Source organism: Grammomys surdaster, unplaced genomic scaffold, assembly GCF_004785775.1.
Source record: "Grammomys surdaster isolate TR1022 unplaced genomic scaffold, NIH_TR_1.0 126035, whole genome shotgun sequence".
NCBI lineage: Eukaryota > Metazoa > Chordata > Mammalia > Rodentia > Muridae > Grammomys > Grammomys surdaster.
In genome coordinates this window covers 5,067,396-5,073,478 of record NW_021620848.1, presented here as the reverse complement: position 1 = coordinate 5,073,478, position 6,083 = coordinate 5,067,396, and positions in this window count along the sequence as shown.

The following is a 6,083-nucleotide window of genomic DNA, read 5'->3' as shown; positions in this document are numbered from 1 at the left end:
ATCTGTAGTTGTCAGATCTTGTATCTAAGATGATTTGCTAATAGAGAAGTAACATTCCTCTCTGAGGAAGGGACAAAATCCACTTTTCTCTGCTGTTAGTAAATCTAATCTTTTATAACACTGCAGCACCCAGAAAAATCTGTTTGGCCATGAAGGGTCTGAGGCACATGTTGGAGATCCTGGATCCAGTGGCAACACCAGCAGTTTTTCCCAGGACTGTAATAATGGATAAGACCTGAATCACTAATTTGTCATGCGGTAGTACTATAAGCCCTTCAATAGGAACCATCAAAAATTATCCATCTGGTATCACTCCTAATTATTGAAAAAGAAACACCAGGGCACATGTCCCAGGCCACCCGGAAGGTAGGCAGCAGTAAACTTGAGTGCCACTGATAATTGAGTCATTGTGAACATTTGAATATAACATTTGAAAGACAGAGCTCAAGGGCAAAATTACTATAATCCAAGGAATCCAGTGTTCCCATAAAGCATGTCCCCAAGGAGTTAAAACAGTCTGTGATACCAAAGACAGGGATGTGGGAGAGATAAGAGGTGACAGTGGTATTTGCCTCACAGCAGTTAATGAACAACAAGAATAGAAAGTCTAATAGTCCAATGTGTGAGGCCACAAATGATAGTAGTGAGTTTGACCCAGCAGGGACATAAAACAAACATTCTCCAAAGCTGTCAGGCAGTGTGTTATTAAGAAGCTGATATGCATATAGGACAGACAAGACTTGTCCTATGGTATTTGCAGGGTAAATATGAGCAACTTCAATAAGTTCCTAGTCAATTATTGCAATAATCTTCCTTTTAGTTATAGAGAAAACAGGCACAGGAGTAAGCCCAGAAGAAGAGATGGCTAAGGAGCTGATAGGAAACTGAATCAGTCTTTGACAGCCAACTCCTTTCAGGACAGGCTGTTGGTTAAAGGGGATAATATTTCAATGATAGATATCCATATGTAAGTGCTACCCTGATTGTGTATAGATATAAAAAAAATAGAGGGAGGAGAGACCAAGTTTAGGTATGAAAAAAATTCAGATCATTTGTTTGTGCAGTGGCAGAAAGTTGCCACCATTGAAAATTGAGAATGTGTTTTAGACATTGAGCTGTACAGAGGCCAAACTGTTTATAATAACAGAGCAAGGCTTTAATAAAATCTGAATTCACAGAAGAAGAGAGGAAGGGTCACAGAAATTAATGCAGTTTCTAGGAAGAGAAGGCAAGGAAACAGAAAGTGTTTCAGCAGAATAAGGGGAGCAAGTGTCTTAATAACTTCAGAGTTGCCTGCATAGTGGAGCCCTGGAAGGCTTAACAGGATTGAGAAACCTTATCAAGTAGGCGAGGAGAGAAGAGATAGAGCAGGTGAAGGGAAGAAGTAGCTGAAGAGTCAAGACTCTAGAATTTGGAATTAGATATGGAGGATGACAGAAGTCAGCAGAAACAAACATTCATGCACATCTTGAGAAAGTCAAGGCCCTTTCAACTGGCCTTAGTAGCTTCCTAGACTCCCAAAGCCTGAGAACCTCCAGGTCTCTGTTTCAAATGTGGTCAAGCTGGTCATTGGGCCCAGGTCTGTCTAAATCCTTGCAAACCATTCTGATCATGCCCAAGGTGACCTTAAGAGGGACATTGAGGTATTGATTGCCCCCATGTACCTTGCATCATGGAGAACCATGCCCAAATTCCCCTCTAGCCAACCCTCTAGGTCTGGCTATGGATGACTGAAGAGACCCCAGGTTCCCTTGGTCTAACTACCACAATCTCTGACATGGAGCCCTAGGTAACCATCACAGTATTAAGGCAATCTAACTCCTTCCTTCTGAACACCAGAACCACTCTTTTCAATCAAGATGGAGTTTTGGGGACCCACCTCTCCTTCCTGTTTTTCTATGGTCTGAGAATAGGGACAGGCTTACTGACTCACCAAATGCTACCACCTATCTGTGTATTTAGTGTATCTCCCTTAGTCACTACTTCCTTATAGTATCAACATGCATGTCTTTTTCCCTTACTAAGATGGGACTTCTTAGCTAAAATGGGATCCTCTTTCTTTCTCTATCTGCTTGCCCTCAGGTTCACTGTTCATCCTCTTTTTCTTCTCCTCAACACCACATAATCTGATACACCTTTTCCCTTATTGATATCCCAGGAAGATCTACAGGTATGGGACACCCAAAGATTCTTTTTAGCAAAACATAATTCCCCTCTCATTAATCAAATACAAAACCCCACCAAATATATCACCTAGACTTAATTAACTCCCTTTCTCTAAAGCCTCAAGAGATTTAAGCCTCTTACCTCCAACCTTTACAGAAAAAAGTCTTCTACACCTCACATCTTCCACCCCTACTACTCCCATAATCACAGTTGAACAATCCAATGCAAGTCAGCAGTGGCTCCCCATCACCCAGTTGTACCCAATACCTAAATTCTCCTGTCCTCAAAGACCTACCATTCCTCTGATCTAGACCTCAACTATGCCTTATTTTCTATTCCTCTGGACTTTCAGTGACAAAATATCTTTGCCTTTACTTGGACTGACTTAGACATACTTTTCATACTTTTCTATTCAACTTGCTTGGACCATCCTACCCCAGGGGTTCCAGAACAGCCCAAGTCTACCTACCCAGGGCTCTGACTTATTTATTCTCTTTGTCTCTTCTAAAATCCAAGCTTATGAAATACACAGATGAGTTTCTCCTTTGTAGTCCATTCCTGCATATTACCCAAGCTGATAGATATTCCTTATTAAAGGAATGCTTTCAGTTTAGCATGGGATATAAGGTTTTACCTTCTAAGGATTCGACTGTCCACTCCTCAGGAAACTTATCTGAGTCTAAATATTAGTCTAACTCACAAGGACATTACCCTAGATAGAAAACATCTAATCCAGTCTATTTCAGTCCCTACCACCAAGCATAAACATCCTGAGGACAGGTGCTGCTTCTTATGCTCTTTTTTTTCCTTTTTCCTTTTTCCTCTCTTCTTGCCCACTTATATGAGGTAGCTCTTGGCCCCTCACACAAATACTTCCTTGCACCATTTCTAATACCATTCAGAAGCTCCATAATCCCCTTCTCCAGGCTCTAGCCCTACATCTTCCAGATTTAAGTCACAACTTCTCTCTGTGTGTTAAAGAAAATGATATAACCTCTGGGGTCTGGGTCAGCAACTGCGACTTTCATTTGTGCCCATTGCATACTTGTTGAAAAAATTAGACTGTACTATTCAAAGATGAGCAACTTCTCTTCATGCTCTGTCATACAGATGAACTTCATAGCTATAAGTCAAAGAAGTTAACCTTGGGTTACTCATTACTGTCTTTTCTCCCCAGTCTTATATATGCTTTATTAGGGGAGGAGTTTTTCCAGGGTGGAGATTGGTAGGATTTCAAGCGAAACAGGGAGTGATGGGATTTCAAGCTCAAGGATTGAGGAGAGTTTGTGCTCTGGTATTAGCAAGTTTTAAGGCTCAGAATCAGTGTACTTTGGTAGGTTTCCAAACCTGGAAGTGAGCTCAAATCTTTTACCCTATAGGTAGGCTGAACCATTGTGTAAGATAGCATGGAAACATGACAAATGCTTGTTTTATGAGTGGGACAGAGAGAAGTGCTGTGGAATAACTGCATTTTCCTCATCTCTTTGTGGTGTCTCTATATTATGGGGCTGTTTATGTAGCACCCTTTCCCAGCATTAAGCAGCGTGATGGACAAGGACATCATTGTAGCTGTCATATAAACAGCTATCACACCCATGTTAAACCTCTTCATTTGTACTTTTATAAACAGGAATAAAACAGAAGAACTTGGGATATTCTTGTCAAGTAAGAGTTTCTACATGGTAACATCTGAATATTTTCACCAAAACACTTTTTATTTATATCATGTATTTGACTTCAAATTTGAATGTTTTAAAAAACCTTTTTGTTTTCAAGCTCTTAGACAGTAATAAGTTTGATGTAATTAATTGATTAGAATTAACAGTGCTACACTATATAAATAATTTTCAATAGTTTCATGTATATTTTTATTAATAAATGGTAACTGTACTTATATATGAAGTACATTGATATTTCAATACATGAATGCAATGTGCACAATCAAATCAGAGTAATTTTTAGCTCCTTATCAGTTCTCTTTGTTTGTTAGTTATGATAGAATATGTAAAGATTATTGTGTTGTGAAACTTACTATTGCCATATGACTGTGCCTTGGCATGTATTATCCTACCTCCTTTAAAACACTTCCCATATTTCTAGCAATTACTGGATTGTGAGTTTATATAAAATCTTTTGATCAGCAAATCTAAACTAAATTTATTTTTATTTCAACTCTGGCTATCAAATTTTTGCCAACTATACTTCAGACAGGATTTAATATTTTGAATACATAAAGATTTTCAAAAATTAAACAACACAAACTAAAACTATTACTCAGTAAAACACACAAAAGAACACATATAAATTGTCAATGAATATTCTTAAAAGTGTAATGGTATATAGAGACATGAAAATAAAATGTAACCACATTAAATTATTACAGAAAACAAGTGCTATGAACTAAATTCCACTTATATAAACATATTTGTTTATTAACAAAAAAATCATTTAGCTGGATTAGTAAATCAATGATAGAAAGGTTGTACTCGAGTCTGTATTATCTAGACTTGTGGTACAAAAGGGAAATTAACTTTCTAAGCAGCAAACAAACAAAAAAGAGCCTTTCCATTAAAAAAAAAACTTTCCAACTATGACCTAACATGGGAAGTCTGACTGTGGCTGAGAAGGTCTATCCACCCCTCCTGGAGTTCATACTCACAAGCAAGCTGACACTCTTCCTAAGGACAGTGTTTTCTAGAAGTCTGCCCTTAGAAACTCATGTCTAAGAGTGATCTGACCTCAACTCTCATGAAAAAGGTTTTCTGGAACTGCCTTAACAAGTTCCCTGGGTAATTCTCTTAAATATCAAACTTTAGGGATCACTGCCCTAGGGCATCTGTCCTGGAGGGAGTCAGAAGGAAACTTGGAAGTCTTTAACAGCTTTCTCTAGCTGAAAGCTTGGTTTCCTAGTCCATTGTATCTTTTCTCTGGAAAACAGAATGGAGTCTTCACACCTGTGTTTCTGAAGCCAGTCAATTAGAAGGTTAAGATATAGGTTCAAGATGTTCCTCTTTGCTTTCAGTGAGGAGCTTGGACCATGAGGGTACATTGGATCTCCTAGAGGTGAGTTTGGAATTTCATGAGAACTGGGTAGCCTGAGCATAAAGCTAAGAGCAGGGATATCACTGAGGTGTGTGTGTGTGTGTGTGTGTGTGTGTGTGTGTGTGTCTCCAAAGTGCTCAGAAATTCACTGTGCTCTTAATGTAATAATTTCTTACTTCTAGTTCCTAGAGACAGGGATGTAGCAATCATCACTGACCAGTAATCACTGACCAATAACTCCATTGTATTTCACTTCAAAGACTTAGAAACTGAAGAAGAAAAACTGAGATAATTGACTACATAGCCTATAAGCCTGACTGTAAGCCTGATATCATTGTTTATGTTTGTAGGTATCATGATGTGTGTTTATTTAGAGTAGGTAGTGAATGGCCAGTCTAGTATAATCTTTCTCTTCAACATCTTCATTTTAGATGGCACTGAAATTGTATTTGGAGAATATATCTAGTTAGAAAGTTCAACTTACTAAACATAGTCCTCCTTTCCCAGCTTCTTGATAGAATCCATTAATTTCTTGCCTCCATTCCCTAGTACAATCTGATACTTAGTGATCCATAAGGGTGCTCTAGAATATTTTTAGAATGGAGAAATTGTTTTTAGGTAACAAAAATAAAAAGCACTTACAGTGAAAATGGGAAAATGCTTTTTTGTTTTTTACTTATTATTGTAGGATTCCATACAATATATTTTAATTATATTCTGAAAAATGATATTTTTAAGGATAGAAGAAAATAGTAACTATGTGCAATCAACTGCCAAGATATCAACATCACCATGCTATATTTCACATTAAACTTTCCTTTTTAACTGATTTCATATTATATTGAGCTTCTAAGTTTTAAGTTAGCCATTCCATG